The sequence below is a fragment of the Sturnus vulgaris genome, chromosome 4 (genome assembly GCF_052056855.1).
Source record: "Sturnus vulgaris isolate bStuVul1 chromosome 4, bStuVul1.hap1, whole genome shotgun sequence".
NCBI classification, from domain to species: Eukaryota; Metazoa; Chordata; class Aves; order Passeriformes; family Sturnidae; genus Sturnus; species Sturnus vulgaris.
In genome coordinates this window covers 39098433-39121536 of record NC_142246.1, presented here as the reverse complement: position 1 = coordinate 39121536, position 23104 = coordinate 39098433, and the positions used below count along the sequence as shown (strand labels likewise).

At 36.4% G+C, this 23104-nt stretch overlaps 1 protein-coding gene across 5 annotated transcripts in view; it reads right to left on the bottom strand.

Moving 5' to 3' along the window:
- MARCHF1 (membrane associated ring-CH-type finger 1) overlaps positions 1-23104 on the bottom strand; it is a 224617-nt gene that overhangs the window by 96199 nt on the left and 105314 nt on the right. The window lies entirely within an intron of this gene.

The following is a 23104-nucleotide window of genomic DNA, read 5'->3' as shown; positions in this document are numbered from 1 at the left end:
TGTCTTCCAATAGTTTCAAATTAAGCCTGAACCTAATTTATTACAATGCCAGACCATAATGGTTTACTAATTATTTTCCATACAGAAAATTGGGGTTTGTTTCTTTGTAAGATGAAAGCAATGCAGTACATGCAGTTAAAACCACAACTCACACAGCTGTCAGCGAGCTAAGATTCACACAGACCATATGCACATCACAGTTATAATATGCCATTCCTCACAAACCATTTTTAAAAAATTAAAGATGTAGTATTTGTTGTGCTTGCTAATTAAAATCTAAAACTAGGCACAGCACTAGTTTCTCTCTTCTGTTTAAAAATAACACTAAGCACACTCTAAGTATCCACCCTCTTGCAAGTCTTTCCAAAGAACCTCGAAGGAAGATGGCATTGGCAAGGATACTGACAAAATATAAAATTATAAAATTGAAATCTTGAGTGTACAACAGAAAACAAACAATGCTTGATAGTACAGCATTGGTCCCTGGCTCCCTTTAGTGACGGGCTGAACACAAAGATTTCTAACTCTGCGGTGGCTGTGGTGCAGCAGCTCAGGCAGCTGAGTTTCATCTTGATCTCCACCTCTGACAACCCTCCTCTGACTTTGCTACCACTCTTACTGCTTTCTGCTAGGCTATACTGAACCCTGGTGCTGAAACTGGGACCAGAGTGTGCAGCAGAGCATAGCAGAGATGCCCGTGCAGGTGTGCAATGTGGTCTGGCACAGCTGTGCAACACCCGTTCATGCAGTCTCCTACCAAGGCCCTGTTCCAAAACCTCTTTAGCTGCTGTACCAAAGAGCAGCTCCATGGCTAATCCACAAGCCTTGTCCTCATGACAGCTTCAATCATTCGACCCTTCTACAGTTGGGATTTGGCAGAGACAAACCTTAGCTTTCCTAAGATACCTTACACCACTGATGACAATGCAATTGCAACACAGTCCAGACATGGACACTGGGATTGAGGGCAACCTCAGTAAGTTTGCCAACACCACCAAGGTGTGCAGGTCTGTCAACACACTGGAGGGAAAGGATGCCATCCAGAGGCACCTTGTCAGGCCTGAAGTGGACCTTAGTAAACCTCATGTTAACAAGGCCAGGTGCAAAGTTCTGCACCTGTGTTTGGACAATCCCAAGCTAAAACACAGGTTGAGCAGAGACTGGACTGAAAAGCCCTGGAGAAAAGGACTTGGGGATGCTGGTGGACAAAAAGCTCAACATGATCTGGTAAAATGCAGTGGCAGCCCAGAAAGCGACCATGCCCTGGGCTGCATCCAGATCAGCATGGCCAGCAGGCCAAGGGAGGGATTCTGCCCCTCTGTTCTGCCCCTGTGAGACCCACCTGCAGGGCTGCATCCAGCCTGGGGGCCTCCCACTCAGGGAAGATGTGTGCTTGTTAGAACAAGCTAAGGTGATCACAGGGCTGGAGCACCTATGGAAGACAGGCTCAGAGAGTTGGGGCTTTTCAGCCTGGAGAAGCCTCAAAGGAGATCTTGGAGCAACTTTCCAGTACCTAATGGGAGCCTACAAGACAACTGGAGAGGGACTTTTTAGAAGAGCATGTACTGATATGGCAAAGGGTAATGGCCTTAATCTGAAGGAGGGAAGGTTTGGATTAGACATTAGAAAAAAATTCTCTGCTGTGGGAGTGGTGAGGCACTGGAACCAGATGTCCAGAGAGGTTGTGATGTCCTGTTCCTGGGAGTGTTGAAGGCCAGCTTGTATGAGGCTCTGAGTAATCTGGTCCAGAGGAAGATTCCCTGCCTGCAGCATGGAGGTTGGAAGTAGGTGATCTTTAAGGTCCCTTCCAACCCAAAGGATTCTGGGATTCTGTGACCCATACTAAATGCCTCCTCAAGGGTAACCATGTTTTTGAATCAACAAGATCTGGAATTAAAGCCTTCCACAGCCCTGATGTAATTCACTGAATCTGTCTTGTGTATAAGTACGTGCCCTGGTTGGCTGTTTTTTCAGCTTTTTTTTTTTTTTTTTCTTCCCCAGTGCACTATTATTCTCCCTATTTTCTGAAAATTTCTCTCTTTTCATTTACCAACTCTGGCTTCTTCTGCCTTCAGCACTAATCAATGTATACTTTTAGTTTAAATCACTGGAATATATAGCATTTCTCCAATATAGTCTCTTGAGCTGGTACATAGGCTATACATTCTTTCTTTGGCTTCTCAGTTCTTTGAAGTTCAAATTTTATTCATTTAGGCATTTAGATGTTTTGCACTGAATTCAGACATTTTTATTTCTTTAAGGTTCTATTAAAGTTTGTATTATTTTGACACTTAGCTCTCTGTTATACCATTTATTTTCATATATTGTACATCTTTATAATCACAGTGTTTTTACATTAATCTTTCTCATATGAAGTAAACAAGAAAGTAACCTTCCATTCTAGTGCTTAGGCTTTTTTATTATCTTCAGAAAAATAAGTAAACTAGTAAAATATTTTTTTAAATAGTTAATAAATAAAAATTTCACCCATAAAATTCTGGCAAGATAGTGGAACCAATATACTTATAAAATTAAGTAAGCATTTAGAAAAGCACATCTACAAAATCATACAACTTGAACAAATAATTTTCACTACATTATCACAGGATTTGTTTACAATTTTTAAATAGATGCCATGCTACAAGGCTCAACAAGCTAGCTGGAGTTCCCAAAGCCATTTCATTCTCTTTCTCAAAAGCATGAATGGATTAAGAACACACACTTAGCAAGCACTAGCTCAATGGATAAGATTTTATTAAGGACCCTTTTCCTATATATAGCTCCACAGAAAATAATCATGCTCCAGGAAACGCAAAATAATGGAAAACAGAGATGAATGCAAAAGCACATGTAGGTACTTGGCCTATATTCAACTTCAACACTTAATTAGAAAGCTAAGCAGAGAAAAACTAACTTTGGAAGTAAAAACTGTATTTAACCGCAGGCCAGCCACCCACAAAACCAGGGAGGATTTCAAGAAGTTCTTAAGGGGAAAAGAAATGCACTGGTGAAAACTATTACATACAGACTACTGCTGTTGCTACTGAAGTACTCATTTTAAGAGACTCCAAGCACAAAAGGAAGAGCCCAACCTCCCTCTCAGCTGAGACAATATCTGGGATATAGCAAATCTAGGACAGGCCCCTGATAATTGGGTAGAAATCGCTGGGAAGAAGCAAAAGATAAATAGCAAAGTGCAAACAAGATACTTAAACAGTGGGGTCAGACACACTCATCTGTGATGTGAAAACTGGAAAAATGAAACACGCACTGAGCATGCAATAAAGCAAAGCACCTTAGGAATCTTATAGCCCACCATGCACTGGGTGAAGGACAGTCTTGTTAACCTCCTGTCCATGCTGAAGCGATGTCACATTTTGAAGCATCAGGACGTCCCCAAACCATCAGAGGAGACGCACTGGCACGTTAACAGTGACAATCCATTTCTCTGTGCCAATGCAAAGCACTACAATATGGTGCGGTCAGGATAGGGCAGACTATTCTCAGACACAAAATATATTGATCCCCTGCACAAGTATTTACTTAAGTCTTTACTGATAACCCATGGGACTCCAATTTGCATTGAGAATTACCAGTTGTTGTTAATACAAGCATTATCCAATTTTTATGCCTTATGTTTCCTGAACTGTAACAATAAAGAATATTTTCACAAAAAATATACCTCCAGCTGGTGTCTAGGATCATAACATCAAGTAAAACATCCAGTTTCAATTTTTTGCTTCTCTTTAAAAATGACATATTTAAATATAAGTTCCATCATAAGACAAAGAAATATGTCTTTCTGTTATCATCTATATAAAATTTCATCCCAAAAAGTTTTTTTCCCAGCAAGTAAAAGCAATATACTGCAATATAGAATGAAGGTGTCAGCTGAAAATTGCTTTTCAGCAGAGCAGAAGCTTTACTATGGAAGGATTTCCACACAGTTTTACAGAAAGAACCCTACAGTCCTCAAAATTACAAGAACATCAAAGAAATCTTGGAACAGAAACAATACTTGGAATTAAAACACATTTTGCTTCATGTAAGCTCAGTACAGCTATGAAGAGGCATAGTATCAAAAGTGTGAAAATTACACATTCTTTTTTCATTTGCCACTGAAGTTATCCCATGCTGGAGTATTAGAATGTACACTTTTCATATTCAGAGATTGGTAAAACCAAACCATGACTGCCTGGTAGGTGACAAGCAAGATACTAGATCCTTATTCCCAGCAACTGTGCCCCACTGACTTTTTCTGCCATTTTTCTATTCTTCTAGTTTGCGACTGTTGATCTAAAAACAGCAGTTATTGGAGAGAAATCTATTAGGACCTTGTAGACATTTCTGAGCTACTTACAGCAGTAACACATTGTTACCACTAAAAACCTGTCCAGTAGATTTTGCTCTAATCATATATCACAGAATCACAGATTATGCTGAGTTGGAAGGGACCCACAAGGATCATTGAGTCCAACTCCCAGCCTGCACAGGAACATCCCCAACTCACACCATATGCCTGAGAGTATTGCCCAAACACTTCTTGAACTTTATATCAAGAATTGCCAAACTACATAATTCTAACAAAATAATTATGATAAAAACATTACATAATGAGTCATCACAGACCTACTGTCACAGATCTAAATTTCAGACATATACTGTATCTTCAGATTTGTGTATCTAAATATTTATGTTGCAAAATCTAGCTTTTCACAAGTTTGTTGATATTAAGGTATCAAACTCTGCTTACTGTTTGTTTTATAATTCCCGAAGATTGGTTTCACTTTGAACGTTTGGAATAGTTTTGCTTGACAGTACTGCTTGCTGATAGTGAATCATAACTATATTCACAATGAACAAAAGTTACAAATAAATTTTAAGTTATTCTGGTCTATTGCATTGTAGGGTTTTGATCAGTTAGAACTCACACAGAGATAAAACCTAGCTTTGACTCTTTGGCATCACACAAGAAGTGAAGGTTGCCTAAGCAATTCATGCTGTCACTACCTTTAGAAAAAACAGCATTAACTGTCTCCAGAATAATTAAGCCAGGCACCTTCAGAATGAGCTAGATCTAAAACAGATAACCATAATGTAATAGGAAAGCATGGGCAGAATACTAATAGGGTAAATCCTGTTTCTTTGACCTCTTACAGTTCTTGGTGGAAAATCAACAGTATAATGAACAAAGAATAGAAATTACTATTTACCTGGACTCTCAAAGAACTTTAGATCATACCTTCCTGAAAAAGATACTTAAGTAAGTAATCATAGGCATTATGCAAACTTCTGTGTCAGACAAAAATGTGTGTCAGTTGTGCAACAGTAGGCCAAAAGAGCTATTTCTGTTGTGAAGAGGTGTTCAAGGTTTTACACTAGGGTTTTCCTATTTTGAACATTAGGAATTCTTGCTTGAGGAAAGTTGCTGTAGCAGAAAAAAGCAAATAATAAGTAGAGAAAATCACCAAAATTATAACAGATTATTATACATGCACTATAACTTCACTGATAGGATCACATGATGCTTTTTCCTTGCATTATTTCATACTCAAATTGGAAAATAACCACTTCACAGAGAGCAGAAAAAAAACCCCACTGCATTAAACCATGCTTACTACAGTGTCCAGGTCCTTCTTGAAAAGATGAATTTTGATTTTCTCACAGGTTTTAGTATGGCGTTAATTAGCACTCAGAAAACTCTCCTTTACCCCCACGTCTCTCACCATATAGGTTACAAATTAGCTGTGCCTCTGACACAGTCACAGAGTTGGTGACAGAGACAGCCTGGCTCCAAACACCTACTTTGCTGACGGATGACAGGACTGCAGACACAGGTTCAAGGCCTAGAAGCATTTAGGTGTGAAATGGTTATTAACTAACACCACATACAAGCTGACTTCTGAAAAGCCACAGGAGCACTGCCCTTCTCAGCAGCCACAGCCTGCAAAGGCTTGTTAGCAAAGCCACAGCAAGAACAGGTGAAGACAGCTGGGGCCACACTGCACCTGAGCAAAACGTATCTGAAACTTGAGGAACTAGAAAATTTCGTGAAAGGATGCCCAAGCATTCCTGTATCTGTGTTTTTATTCCAGTGAAAAGCTGATTGTTTCCTGTCTAAGTTAGCATACATTAGTTTTAAAACTTCACAGAAATTATTTAGGTGACAGTTCAGAATTAAGCTTTTCTTATTGTTCAGATTCTAATGAAATATAGGTGCCTACCTGTTTCCATTCCTCTACACCTTATAAGGGAAAATGCTGCTCATAATTACTTCTTCAGGATTTATGCAATGAGCAACCTTTACTGGGACTGGATGGAATGAGAATTAGGAAGGAAAATTTCCTCCCTGAAGTATTCTCCCTCTTTGGCTCTTTTACTGGGAAAAAAATATATTGACATTTATTCTTTTATGACTTTTTCATTAATGTTAAGCACTCATTTTAAACTTGTGACATCCATAAACTTAATTTGTGAGGTCTTTCATAGATATGTGGCTTTGTTTTTCACCTCTGCAACATATGGTATTTTTTTTTGTACAAGGAGAATAAAACCTGCCTCACAATAATATTCGTATTTTTCCAATCCTACCATAACCAGAGGCTAAAGCAGTGCTACACATAATTTACAGATCTTAAGGGGGCTAATAGACCTTGAGTTTCATGTGCCAACAGCTTTGCCCTTGCCAATATACAATGTGTCATTGAAAGATCTGACTCAAATTGCCAGGAATCCTTAATTCACCAGTAAGAATTTAAAGTTTTGTGGCTTTTAAATCCTGTTAATCCCTAATTCTAGGTGGAAAACTCGGTGACAACCATTAACATTATGTATCTTCCTCAGCTATGTAGCTGCATTATATCCCTGAAGTTTCAACTGTCTTTGTTCTCTCTGAACGGTTTTGCACAGAGTAAGGAATATATGGGATTAACTATTCAAGGATTTCTAAGAGTTTGGAAAAAATAGAAATCTCGTATTTCAAGATTATATTTCACCTAAATAAGCAAAAATAAATTATTTGTTTCAAGAACTGACTCAGTGAAATCTGTTATTGCCTGAATTTCAAGGATTGCATGACTAGGGCATTTGACTGATAAACCCATGGGAACACAGCTGGTGATTTTACAGCAACTTTTGAAGGCAATGGAAAGTGTAAATTTCATCACCTTTACCACATCCTACAATTTATGTCTCACATAGAAGACAAACATCTGCTCCAGAAATTTAAAAAAAGGAAAAAAATCCCCACAGTAAAGTTCATCAATATCTTTCTCAGTTTAGCAGAAGTGAGACCAGTAAGAAATTCAAATTATCTCTAGCATCAATAACTCTTGAAGACAACCAATATCCAATAGTTTTTAAGAAAGTTTAGTGTTATGCTCTGAAACAAAGAAAAAAAATTCCACAAAAGACTCAAAGAAATGACAGTTTCCAAGACAATCCATCCATGGTTTAATTTTTTTTGTAGTGATCAAATGACACCACATATTACACTCTTTTGAGAGCATCACTTTACCATAAGCAGACTAACAGGCCCATATAAATGTACCTTCTCCTGTCATTACACTCAACTTCAGCTCATTTAAAAAAAATATTTACGATCACTAAATCTTTTTAGAGGGAAATGATTACATTCATAATTTTGTGTGAACTGGCATTTCTGCAAGTGTTTCAGCCATGAATGGGTCAACTTGATAGCCTCTCATTTGACACATCTTCTTTATTTCAATATCAAAAATAGATAATGCTTATTTTTAAAAGTTACTTGGCCTCTCTACCATAACTGCAAATCAAGAGCTTACTGGCTCATTTCAATGACATTTGAAGAATCACTAATTTTCACAACATAAATAATTTCATTTATGTAAGGTACGTTAAAGAATTTGAAGGAACTTGTATCACAAGGGGACACTAAATTTCTTGCTTCATCACACTTTTGAGCAAACAATTTAATAGTTTATCTGCTATAACCACAAGACTCAGCAAGTCCAGTTTGTTTGATGCATGGTAAACCTCTCTTTATAAAAGGACTGGAATCAAATACACAGTAGAAGGCATAGCATTCTAAATATTAGAAGAATCATCAGTCTTACGTATTGTGATGTTGCTTGACAGTCACAGAACCATAGAATCGTTTAGGTTGGAAAACCCTCTGAGATCCTAAAGTCCAGCCATTAACCCAGCACTGTCAAGTCCACCACTAAGTCACATCCCCAAGCACCACATCTATATGTCTGTCCTTTAAATACCTCCAGCAAATAAACTAAAATATAACATCTCTTGCGAGATAATTCAGACACTATCATAACAAAATGATTAACTAAAGCTGCAATTCAGAAAGCATTTAATTGTAAATGTCTCTCTTTTCTAAGGTAGTGTTGTTTTTTTTAAACATGTAGCTTTTGAGCTGATACTCAATACCTACCCATCATTCTCCTGAAATCCTTTAACTCAAGTTTTAAACCCCTAAAGTAACAAAATACAGTTTCTTGAGGTATATTTTTTAGTAAATTCAAAACCAGTAGAGGGAGGGTGAGATTCTGCAGGAAAGCACATTTTTGGTGAGGACAAACTTAGATTAGAAATAAAGAACAAGTTGAAATCTGGCCTGGAAAATATATACTTTGCCAACAGGCCCAGCTGTGAAAGAATGAGGAATGGTCAGGAACAGCATATCTGATCAGACCTATTTCTCCCTTCTGCATATGCTACGTCCTTCCTTAGAGTCATGACTATGTCCACATATATGCTAGGAAGGAAGAAACAAAGTCTTCTGGCTGGGCACAGCACAATGACAAAGGGAAAAAAGATGGAATATTTCTGTTGGTGCACAGTGACAGATAACAGTTTGAAGTGAGAAAAAAATAAATGGGGCTAAAGAGAACTCTGTTTCCCGGGCACATTGAGAAATAGTACACTCACTTCTGTAAGGCAAATTTTTATAAATACTAGAATTATAAATGAACTTTTGCACTTCAGGGATTTACAGATGGATAAAATGTTACCAAACATTTTGTAAAGAATGGAGTGATATCAAACTGAGGAGGGAAGCTACAAAACTTGTCCAAAAATGTAGAGGTGTGTGCTTTTTCATTTAGTGTTCAATTTAGTGGATGCCTTCCATGGTGTTCCTCTATCACTCTCTAGACAGGATTTATTTCATATTTTCTCAGCAGTAGATGAAGCTTGCTGAAAATAGGATCTGTAACATACAACTTTCAATCTGGTTTCAAATTTGGCATGCTGACAGCAGCAAGCCAATCCCATAGTGAAAGTGACTTTTAAAAATCTCATACTTCCTCCCCTTGAGATAGTTCACCACTGAAAGCATTCAGATGGCAAGTTGCTAGTTACGTATCACAAAATAAAAGTACAAAGTTCAGTTATACTGCAATTTGTTTCTGATTAGAGGCAATAAAAATGGTGCTGCAGGATCAGCACTTCTTTTTCAGTGTTGCTGTGAAGTGTTGAGTACTACATAAATTTTCCAAATGCAGATGTTGACAAATCAGCCTAGGCTTTGAAAATAAACTCCTAGCATTTCATCTTTTATCCAAAAGTACACAGCACATTACAGAATGCTCTCTCTTGATATCTTTGCAATTCCACTCTTTTCCCCACAGATAAAAGTGTTTGGAATTTAATAAAGAAATAATTATTACACACTAAACCCAGGATGCAGTCTATTTCTTTGCACCATCTCCTGTTTTTACTTTGCAATTAAAGGTAATTAGACATGAATAAAAATTAACTTGGGTGTAAGTCCAAAACTCAGTCCAATTAAATAACACTTAGGGCTGAAATGAGACATTTGTGAAATAACAATAAATGATTGTGTGATATACTGCATCATGGGCAATAGTTAAGGGCGAAGTCAAGCACAGATTGGAAAACCTACCAATGCAGGCATCTCTGTACATGTAGGAACAATTGTAGGTGAGCTCTGCAGCTGACTTGAGCACTTGTAATGTTGCTCCTATCCATACTGTCCTCATAGGAGAAGCCAAGCAATTGGCTAAGAGGCACAGTAAGTACTCTAAACTGTTTTACTTTAGTAAAAGTACTATAGTACTTTAACTATTTAGAGTAAAATTTTCATATATTTCTGTAGATTGTTTTCTATGTTCTCTATTTACAACAGGATAATTCTATGGTACTTTCACACAGTGATGAATGTCAGTGAAGGGAATTAAAGATGGCAAAAAAAAGATTAAATTATCACCATCACAACGGCTTTAGAGCTTATTCATTCAAGCAAAAAAGTAAAACCTATGGTTTAAATTCTTCAAAAAGTTATTAAAAAAATTCTTCGGATCATATCAGCCTTTCACATAGTGTCTTGCTCTTCTCAAAATCTAGTCCACCAGAAATTGTACGGGGAAAGTCTAAGAGAATTGGAATTGTTCAGCCTGGCATAATGAAGGCTTCAGGGTGACCTAATTGCAGCCTTCCAGTACCTTCCACAGAAAAGATGGAGAGAGATGATTATCTACAATGACAGGACAGGGGGGAGTGAAAAAGAGTGGGCTTAAATTAGGTATTAGGAAGAAATTCTCTCCTGTGAGAATGGTGAAGCACTGGCACAGGTTGCCCAGAGAAGTTTTGGACTGCCCATCCCTGGAGATGTTCAAGCCCAGGCTGGATGGGGCTCTGAACAACCTGGTCTACTGGAAGGTGTTCCTGCCCATGGCAGGGGGGTTGGAACAAGATGAGCATTATGGTCCCTTCCAACCAAGGTCATTCTGTTATTCTATTCTTATTATATTACAATTGTTAAAAACTACCAAAAGTATTACATAAATCACCTAACATATTTGACTCCATCCTGCCCTTTTATAAAACTCCAAACCCTCAAAAACCAGATGCACTGGTGAATGATTTGTTTCCTTAAGTTCACATCCTATACTGTTTCTGATTTTTTAAAAAATACGTTTTAAAAGCTAAGCAAATAGTGAAACCAGGGGAAGCAATGTTCACATAAAATTTTTGCAGCAGTGTACCAAATGTTTTATTTGGAAGATCTTCTGACAGCTTCAACTATACATACAGAAACACAAAGCATTGCATTTTGAAGCATGAAATGCCATAGCTCTAAACACTGAAAACTTGATCCACTAATATCTGGATATCTGGTTTGATAAAAAGGAAGTGTTTTTTAATAAAGCCACAACTTGGAATTCAATGCAAAATCCAGGGGGTTGTCAAACAAAAGGTCCTATAGACCCATAGACTGAAATTAGACAAACTTAAAAAATATGCAATCCCCTTTCAGGATTATTTTTGTTTGCATAATCTTTGGTTAACTCTCGTACAGTTCTGTATATCTAAACAGGACAGCCCTTTTTGGCCAAGTTAGTGACGTGAAACAATTCTCCTGTAATTTCTAGTACCACCAACAGCTGTTGCTATCACTGGGATATGTCTATACTATGACCTATCAGAGAAGTTTAGAAAGCAAGATGGTTTTAAAAATTCAGTCCAACTCTGCAATAATCTGCCTGCTTCCTAAATAAGCACACACAATCTATAACAAATGCAAAGCTCAAGATTATCATGGTAAAATCAAGATCTTGGATTTCAGCACTTCTCCCCAGAAGGATCCATGAAGTTGTAAATGCAAAAGTTGTAAAGGCATTAATATTAATGATTTACCTTGTGCCAATCCAGACTGCTCAAAATAACTTCAGCTCACACAGAGCTCAGTAGGGGAGAAAACCTTCTCTAAACTGAATAAGTATCTACTGAAGTACCCATCACAGAAGGTTTCGTGTCCAAACAGATGCACAAAGGTGGAATGGAATTAGCAAAATGTGTCAACAAAACCCATAGGGTTTTATTGTTAATGCTAGTTTATTTTTGTTATTGTTGTTGTGGACTTTGTTGTTGCAGACTTTGCTGTTGCTGCTTTTTAAATCAAACCTGATTTTATTAGTCAGCCCTCATCAGATCAACACGATTCATCCTAATAGCCTCTTTATCACTATTTTGGCCATTGGACATATCAGTAAGTGCATACCTTACAGGAAAATATTCTATCTCAAACACATACAAGAAACAAAGAATTTCTAAACCTGAATGCCATATTTTTTTTTTATTTCAGTGTTGCATAGTGGTTCTTATGCTTTTATTTTATACAAGAAATTTTATTCATGGTTCAAATATGAAAAAACCCAAAACCCAAGACAAAAAAAAGGAAAGAAAAACTGAAACAGAAGCTTCTAAATGGATTATATCCTAGCAAGAAAGCTGAAACAAAGGGAGACAGCACTTGCAAAGTCCTCATGTTTGTCAGATCACTAAAACTGACAGTGTTCAACCATAGAGAAATAAAAATAGAAGAAAAATCTTCCACTGAGCCACTGAAAGATATTTCAAGAAGTTCACACATTTCTGACAGTGTTTCTCCATGCATGGGGGCATGGAGAAAATGTTTTCCTTTTTAAAACAACTAGTAAGAGCCATACTCATAGGATTTAATGAGGGGTTTCTTGAATCCTAAAACCTCATGGGATCTTTTATTAATATGTTTACTTCAATAACAATATTTACACCATTACAATGGTAACATCATACAGAAATTTTAAAATTAGCATGGAACTTCACACATTCAATACCACTCCCAGGCATATCAGGTTTTGCACACTAGTTCACCTTTCTTCGCCAGTGAAATAAAGCATATAAAATCAGGAATCTCCTCCTCCTACTCCTAATTTCTACCATCAAATCAACCAGGTATCATCAGTTGCACAACCTTCTTCCAAGGAATGGAGAAACACCCAGCTATTCACAATCACCTTTTTCTTTCCTTTAGAATGAACAAACACCCAAGGCCAAGCTTGTTGGAAAATTAAAAATGCCCATAATAAACTATAACAAAAAGAGGACAAGAAAGAAAACTGTATCTCCAGAAACAGTGATACCTCTTCTGTGCCTTTGAGAAAGAAAAGGTGACACTGGAAATCTGCATATCTCCTATGGTTGATCAGTAGCCTTACTGTGAGATGTATTAAAACATGTATTATGTAATACACTAATGGGGATAAGAGGGTTGCCTAACCTCCCAAGACAATTATATCTAATCTACTTCCTTGGAAATATACTACCACAGACCAATTAGAGTAGATTCTCCCTGATTTTCCTGCTTATTAAAAAATCCCTTCAATACACAATCCACATTCTTAACTACCTCTTCAACAAAGAGGCAAATGTACTTCAGAGTAACCTAGAAATGGAGACCTTAATATCCTTTTAAGCATTATACTTTACCTAATTATTCACTCTGTTCACACTTTCTGGTTGTTAAATTCTAGCAAACATGAAGAGAAGTATATATATCTTGAGCACTGTTAAGCTTGGAGAACTTGTCTGCTAAATTCAGCTCATTACTTTGTAAAAAGGGAAAGAAAATACAACTACAATAATAGAAGCTTCACCAAATAACTATCACTATGCCAAAACCTCAGATTTTGAAATGGATTTAGTACCTAAATGCCTCTCACAGAACTTAAAGGTGTTTTGGCAACAAAATATTTGGCTCATTTGAGCTTTACCCTCATCAGTTTCTGAAAATTAGGTGCAGTGACTTAACTTAGCAATGCACATACAAATTACAGCCCTTCATCTTCACTACTGCAGGTCCTATTTACTCCTCTTATTTTTATATTATTATTTTATAATACTATATTACCTTATATAACATTATATAAGACAATTATATTACCTTATGTTATTATATTACCTTAACTTGGGTCTAGATTTTGGGATCACATCACATCCTGGCTATAAGGTGTCAAAATAACTGTCACAACTCTGGCCTGTACTTCAGATTTTCTAAGTCTGGACCTCAGTGATCCTGTTGAGGCCACAGAAGCTGCATTCTGTATTGGTTGGGCAAGCATTTTTCTTCTCTGTTACTTCATTCCATGTTTACTCCATATTCACACCATCATAAACAGCCGTACACTACATTTGGAGCAGAAAAAATGAGCTGCTTTCACGGGTACATTAGAAGCAACAATGAATAATGAGTACAGTCCCATGAAGGATGATGAAACATGGGTAAATGTGCACTTTATAAGCAGGAATGCTCAAGGCATATAACAAAGCTACTAACAAAAATCTGTCATACTTGCTAGATTTAATGTAACAGTAACATAGCAATTGCTATGTTTTAATTAGTATTTACTGAAGATGGGATATTAGTGAGAAAAAAAATTACTGTGTATTAAAACAACCAACTCAAAATAAAACTACTTAACCCAAACAGCAGCAACAACAAAATTTAAGAAATGTGTTTTTCCTGATTTCTGCTGATTGCTTATACTGCTTACTGCAGGAATTACTGAAGATTCCCTTCATCTGCTTCACTAAAATCATCAACAGGGGAATGAAGGCGTTCTTAATGCCATTGATTCCCAAAGACATTCATCAATAAACTTACTCCTTTATGTGTAGGGGAAAAGAAAGAAATCTTGTAAATATTTTAACATTCACCACTTTTCAAAAGAGCTAATTATGATACACCTTTTTTAACAATTATTTCATAACATGACTTCAACTTTTGTGAAGAAACATAGTATTCTTGAACTTTAAACCATTATTTTTCTCAGCTGAAACACATTAACTTAACAAACAGTGAACTTGTATGGTTTGAATCCTTTTAATTAAGACAGTGAATGTTTTACTAGTAACGTGGATTGACTTACACCTTGATGCATAAGTGCATTTGCATTTTTCATAGAAAATAAAAATTCTTATAAAGAACAGGTACAAGCAACAAATTCACTAAGCCCCTGCTTAGTATAAAGACTTATTGTTTTCATATAAATACATATTCACATGTAAGAAGAAATAATAGATCTTTCTAAAACGAAAATATATAAAATTGTAAAATTGGTCTGCAGTAACAGATTCCGTTTCCCTAATTTTTTTTATTATTGTTGCACTGTTTTTTCCCTCATTCTTCATTAATTTCTTCTATGTTTCTGAACAACACCTGTTTATATTTATCTTTGTGTCATTGTAGTTATGAAAAGTGATTATGAAAAACGGAATACAATGAAAATGTTTGTAGTATCAACATTATCATATTTGTTACTGGATATATGGAAAAAGGACTCAAGGGATCTCAGAAACTATACTCTGTGCAGAGATCTAGGATGAGTAGAAAGTTTATTACTGTCTAGTTTAAAGACTTAAAGCTTTATAGAGAACTATCAGTTTTGTATTTAACAAATTATATTCAAAGGAACTCAAAACTACTGAAACTGTATTCTGTCTTCATTTATTGCAATTCTGATTCATGGTAAGGAACTGCTGTAAGGATTACAGTATTACATTCCTAGTGCAAGACTATAAAAATCTGTATCAGCCTCTCAAATGTGTCACAGTTTATTAGGGCTATAATTTTGCTGGTTTACCTGTCCAGATATATTTTTATTGTTCACTTGTAAATGGCATCATGGTCTTTTCCATTTTGGAAGCAGATGATATTGAAAGTTTTTGAATAACAAAATGCAGAGAGCAAGACAGGAATTTTACAACTAGTGATACTGAAATAAATTTAAACTCATACAGTATTTCCAAATGACTACCCAAGAATATAAAATACTGTACACTTTTCTGTAAAATAACAGGGTGCCTGTTGAAAAAAAAACAAAACCTGTGCATTGATCTGCACACTTGGAATTTTAATGGGGTTGATTTACTACATCTTCATCTGATTTTACTAAGAAAAAAAGAAATAAAATGTATATGACACCAAATGTTAGCTGGCTTTTAGCCTTCTGCTACAGTCTCTTCTAACAGGAGAAAGGAGAGGAAGGACTGGAGAATCAGATACAATTTATGCAAGTTTAATATCTTTTGTATCTCCCAGAAGCTGGAAGTTTGAAGCACCAACCCTCAAAATTCAATTAAACTAATGCTTTGTGTTATTTAGTCAGACAAATTCTTAAACTACTCTGTGTTAGCAACCAGCATAAAGCTGTATCATTAGACAAAACAGAAAATGAGGGGCCTCCTGCAGAAACAAAAGCTGTGAAACTACAGTTGGGTGTAAGAGCAGTTCAAATGAGAGATCTATGTCAGGAAACTTATCCAACTAATATCTATCCATAAACCAATTACAGGTAGATTGGTGTTGCTTTATTAAGCAGTAATATATACTTCACATAATAAATATCACCATTTTGACTTAACATCACTATCTGCACTATCAGAACAGCCAATAAAATGAAATTAAACCAGGAACTGAGGAGACAAACTTTTAAAGACAGATGAAATTTTGGTACATGACTTATTAGAATTAAATGGAATGGAAGTAAAGGGATAGCACATCAATTACTCAACAGTTTGTAACCCATGCAACAATTTAAACAACTTAAACCATCTTAACAGCAGTCAGTCACTACGTGTCAAACACAACTTATTTAGGTGTTAAATTATGGCAAAAAGACAACTACCAAATCTGAATGTTTGACAAAAGAATCAAAAATACAAATGCAAGAAGTTGCAGGAATCATACAAAAAAAAAAGTGAAGAAAATACACCTTGAGCTGTTTATTATGTAAATTCATCTGGCCTATTTCCTATTTAGGAAACTTCAAGCCACAAGAAAAATCACATTATAATTAATTTCAGAATTTAGTTTTTTGCCACTGTATGATGACACAAAAAAAAATAATTAAAAGTTAAGCCACACTTAGACTGTATTCTTAAGGTATTATGAAAGGGTTTGGGTTTTTTTTTTATTAATACTTTCAGAGGAAAGAAACAGTAACTTATTTTTTTCATTGCAGTAATTTTTTGTTGTGGCAGGCTTACTTAGCAAATACAATCAACAAAAGGTAAGCAAAACCTAGGAATTTCAATTACATTTTCATTTTAAATTTTAACATGATAAAAGCAAGTAAATTTCCTAGTTTTATGCAGGGACATACTTCTACCATGTCTTTTCAACTGAGAGACAGCACAGAGCATTTGGGCCAAAGAGTTAAAATTCAGCAAGACTTTTAGCACGAAACAACATCTCCATAATGAAAAGTGTTGAACAACATTAACTATGAATACTGCTAATTTGTTATCTTAGCAAGCTTCCTGAAAAAACACTTGTACATTCACACATATGTTAGTGTGCCAGGGGGTAAAATTCACTTGAAGGCACCACTCATATAATACAAGGTCTGAACAACAGGTATGCCCACCAATTTAGATGAGAATTTGAAACACATGAATAACACATGTAAATGGCATGGGGAAGGCTGACCCAAATCTCTGTCAAATGAGAGGGTCTATCTTGTTTCCCAGCTATGCAAGGAAAGAAAATAAAGCAGTCATACAACTTAATGTTGTTTTCATGTCATCATGGTGAGAGGCCAGAGGGTCACAGTAACCCAGGAAACAACCACGAATTCCCCTCAGATGCATGGAAAAAAATCAGATTAGTTGGGGGCCATACAACAGTGCAGCAATTGGCATGTTAATCTAAGCACCCACGCCAGGAACCAATAAAAAGTGGAGAAAGGTGCCTGTCAATGAGAAGCCCTCCGTGGGTGCCAAAAACCCTGCAGAAGGCCGAGTCTGATGTGGAAAACACTTTTTTTTTTTACCCTCTAGAAGGTTCTACTTTATGTGCAGAACTTTCCCACATTAAATCCACAGTAATATCGCTAAGAAATAGCAATTGAATTTGCACTCTGGTGGACCTCAAAATGCAATAATATGTACTGTAAAAATCACTCAGGTTAAATACATTTTGCCATCACCACATTTTAAATATATTACTGAGAGGTGGGAACTACCCACCATAATACATTACAATAATATGTTTCTTTATTAAATTAAAATAATGTTTCTTATTTAAAGTTGTGCAAATTCAAGCATACCTGACACTGATTAAGTGGTATTTAGTATTAACTTAATTCTGCAAACACTTCATGCCAGTATACAAGTCTGCATTTAACAACTACACCAAATCTGAAAGCTAAGAACACATTAGGCTTCATTTCTAAATGTCACATAGGAAGAGAGGTATTGACTTTATGAAGTCATGGACAATACTTAAGGATGAAGATTAATTATTGATGTTGAGAAATATTTGAAAACAATTTCCCACTCATCAATTCCACTTACATTAGGTAAAAATAATACAGAAACTCTAAATGCTTGATCACGAGCTTCAATATCTTTTTCTGTTTGAAACAGGAGTTTTCAATCTAATTATTTAATGAATTATTGCTTCATCTTTTATGCATAATTTCAGTCTTTCTTCAAGAAAGTTTCCTATTAAAACAAGCAAAACCCCCAAAAAAGTTTAAATGTAATTACAGAAATAGCTTCAGATACCCTTACAGTGGGGAAAAGTAATTATGTCAGAGAACTACTATATTCTCTGACACATGCCAGATTTCTGCACACAGAAGGTAGACTTGCAGGCACATACACCTGGCATCTTCCAGTTGCAGACTGTTGCTCTCCAACAGTCATGAAAGTTGTACAAATTCATAGCAATGACACGATCAGTGTGTCTAGCATTGTCAAGAGGCATCTTCTACCAGCTGCTCAGCTCTGCAAAATGAGGATTTTTTATAGCTTTTTTCCTTTAAACTTTTAGTTTTTACACAGAAAAAAATCCACAAAATTACAGTTGGCATTTCTGCTGCACACTTCTTTACAGCCCATGCATTTATTTCCTTTTTGTGTAAGAAAAATTTTATGGAGCATCTACTCAGTTCACAAAGTGTTTAGAATTGATTTTCCTAGTGACACGCTCTGCTGTTTTTATATCCACAATTTTACATGCATGACAAATAATTGCTATTCAGACATGTATTTTCAGGTCCAGAAGTGAAAGCCAATGTTTTATAACGTGGTTTTTGGTGGCCTTAACATTTACCAAATGCAACTGACTTTATGAGGACACCTGCTAAAGGTTCCCTGTTGCTTTGTGTATAAAATAGATGTGTTCTTTACCCTGAAACTGCCACCCTTTGTCTACGTTTTCCAAAACCAGCCCTTTTCATCAAAAAAAATGAGTAAATTTGGGCAAGTTTTTGCCCAAGGTTCAAGTTTTTCAAAATTTTATTCTCTGTCAGCCACGAGTAAAGACACGATCATCTTAAAGGTGCTTTTAGCCCATATCTGATGGCCTCAATTTGTTACAATTTTAGAGAAATTATATCACAGGTAGCGGCATGAGGCGTAAAAAAATCCCCTTTGGAACTGCCATGAAAAACAACAGCCTACAAATTGCTGGAAGAGACAGAAAAACAATCCATACACTGGCGTACAACCTCTGGCATAGCACACATTTACCATTCCTTATAGAAACAATTTTTTAACCAAAATGACTCCAACATGCCGTACTCAATAAGCATAAATAATCAAGCCCATTAGATAAATCAAAGGTACCAAGGATGCAAAGTAGCCAAAGCTCATCATGTGAAAAGGAAAAAAAAAAAACCAAAAACCTCAAAACCAAACCAACCAAACCAAATAAAAAAACCCCAAACACCACACCACCCCCCAAAAAATTTAAAAATGGCTAATTATTCAGATAATATATTGAACATAGCTTCAGCAGCCAACCTACACCACAAAAGACAGCACAATTAACAACTGAGGAGCCCCCAGCACATAGACCAAAATGCAAAGCAAATAATGAAAGAAAACATACAGACAAATTGTGATAAAAGTTGTTTTTCCTTCTTCATCATGGAAAGGACAGTAAGTGAATATGCTTCTGCAAATTAAGTCTGAATTGGTAGTTCACCGTTAAATATTTTAGCACCAATCAGGCAGAGCAAAGACCAAAGAAATATCATTTAGTTTTTCTCTCATTAAACTGAAGTAGTATAAAATTGGGAATAGGTATTTGCACTGCATACATGAGAATTCAGACATGCTATTTTGTCTTATAATGCCACCTAAACTTATGTGACACATAAAACTACATTATTATTTTCAGTGTCACCAAAATTTTCATTATCAATAATGTAAGAAGACATAAAACCTATTCTGCAGTCAAACTGTTTGATTTCAAGGCTAGGTCTACTTTGATGAATTACTTCATAGAAGACCTAGAACATCAACAGGGTTTGGTTGTTTTCATTTTGAACAGAATAATACTTCACTCATAGATAGTAATGGTATAGCATCTGTATTTTAAACGTTCCACCCCTCTGATTCTACTCAGTGCCAAACACTATTCTGCCACAAAGTGAATGGCAAAGAGAATGTGCTTCTGCACACCAGAAAGTATCAAGTCTTAAAGTAGGGCTTCCAAAGGAAAAAACAAACAAAACAGACATCACATTGAAGAGCTTCGTTTCAGTCAGACACGCTTTACCTGTACTCAACTTAACTGTACATTAAGTATCTGTACATTAAGGACCATATAGAGACATCTATATTAATTGGGGTACTCATTTTAGCAAAAAACATTATATCAATCAATAACTCAATCATTGGATGTTTAAATTTTCCCCTAATTCAGGATAAATTGAGTTTAGCAAAATGCTGGAGGCTAACCATTTTCAGAACAGACACAAAAGTGATACCTCAAAGTTTTAAAGAACAGGTCAGTCATTTGTGTTATGGCAGCATTGTCAAGTGTGGTGGCAGAGTAGCTATTCCCAGTCATGCCATAATCTATTTGTTTAAGCTTAGCTGTTTGACAATAAAGGTTACATTCGCTTCAGAGAGAAAACTGATTCTGTCATATTCCTCCTAAAACACCTGGACAGCAGCAATTCAAAAGCAGAGAGTTCTATATTAAGATCTTAAACGAATTGAAAATCTTCTGTCCAGGTTAGCTGGTAGCAGATGCTGAAACCATGAAACCTCTGGAAGCAAAAAAAGCAATGCACATTCTTAGACTTGTAATATTAAGCAAGAATGCCAAATCTCTCTTACAAGCCGTTGCCTTGCATTCAAGATTGCAGAGAAAAAGCTTGATAACACAATCTGTGAAAATATGCAAAACCTATTCTGAATGGTTTGACTTTTTCCTCTAGTTTGGAATGCTTTGAAGCAGGCAACTCTGAATTATGATCTTTCAGCCCACCATATTTTTAAAAGGTGATTCTTTTTAACTCCTTGTACATTTGGTTTGACAGCACTACCATGACCAGTCTAGTGAGTGTTTTATGTTATCAGAAATATAGACTGTGAGCCTGACTGGAATACCAGAATCCTGAAATAACTTATGAAAATGTTAAACTGCCCTTCTACCTATCTGCTAAAGACACAGAAGTACAGTAACATGATTTATGAACATATAATTCACAGAAAATAAAGACTGTATTGCTGAATTAAAAAAAAAAAAATCCCCAAACACGCCACCAAATAAAAGACAAACTCTATTAGTCTTCCAATTTTTTGTAATTTATGATTTTAGTTCTTATGTGTTAATATTCAGAAATGTTAAATAGACAGTGAAACAAGTAGTCCAAATTCTCAATCACACTCAACACATGCACAAGTGATGAATGAGTAACATTTGTATTTCAAACTAAGCTTAAGATGGCAAAAACCTTGGATTCTCCACATGAGAAATAGGTTGATCCAAACTCTACCATATGCACAGAACTTTCATGATTATGTGGGAACAGTAAAAGAGCAAGGATTTATTGTTTCCATGGAAACTTTTTACCTACAGGATCCACCCACAGGAAACAACACAACACATATACGTCCCTTAGAAAATGGACTTCACTGAGGGATTTCATAATGTTCTGTGAAAGCAGAAGGAGCAGTGCCACCCTTACTTCAGAAGAGAAAAATGAAAGCACAGAAAATTACATCTGGAATTAGAACCAGTCAGAGAACTGCAAGGTGTCCATCAAACGCAGTCCATCAAATTGTCAAAGAACAGCATTCACAGATTACAGAGAGAGAAGGAAGAAATACAGCAGAAAAACTTCCATCAAAAATAACACTGTTTTCCTGCATTAAATGGTTCAACCATTTAATGGCTGTCCTGTGAAGAGGACCATCAGCAAGCCAGCATTCAGTACTATCACTGTGGCTCAGGAGGGCCAAACCACACTACCTGCAGTGTGCATTCCTCACTAATGAGACTTGAAACAGATTTCAGGCACAGCATGTGGATAGGCTGAGCTCACAGCAGCACTGCCCTGTGCATGCTGTGACCTCCTTTCCTCACTGGAAGACACTGCAGCAGCATTAGAGGGTCTTAACAGGCATTCCTGTCACTGCCCATCTGTAACAGTGAGACAGCACTGTCAGACGGCTCAGGAAAACCAGTTCACATTCCCACCTGTGTCTGAACTCTTGTATTCAGAGCAAAAGTCTGGAAGTGGTTAGAAAACTGCAGACACAGTGTCCTTCCAGGCACACAGCGTTCACAGTTACCAAACTGACTCCTCTCTGGGCCATGTACACAGCACCCTCCAGCTGCACCCAGTATGTGATACTGCACTCACACACCCTGGTGCCTGCTCACTACTACTGAGGGTTCACTGCCAAAAGGGCAAACACCTATTTCACCAACACAGTGCACTATTTTCACAAGGTTTCACCAGTTAACCATTTGCCCTGTGGTAATATCTTGCCTACCACTGGAGAAGTCGAGTGATCAGAAAGATTTTGGCTTCCTCTCAAAGAAAGAGAGTTTGAAGTAAATGGAAGGAATAGCTAAATATAGTTAAAACTTAGAAATACTAACTGCTGACTCTTACCATCCCTTCATTTTGTTCTTGCACTGAATACTTGACATTTATATCTTACACTGAAATGAAGGTTTCTGAGTTCTTGCCCAGAAGCATAGGAAGGACTAAGAGGGCAAAGCGTTTGCTGCATCTTTACCCCTCTCAAAACAACAAAGCCATTGCAACAAGCTACTGCAGTAATGGTAGAGTACAGGATGGGAAAGCCTCCCTTTAAGCAGCTGCAAGCACGATATTTTAAGAGAAATGACAGCGTGGGCTGCCACTAGACAATGAATCTCTCTAATAAGACAAGCATTTCTTTAAAATCAATAAGACATTGCTGTAACTACTTAAAACTGTTTCAACATGATGGTACTGTAAAATACAGCTGTAATCTCAAATATAGCTAGTGAGTAAACTAAAAGAGTTTCCTT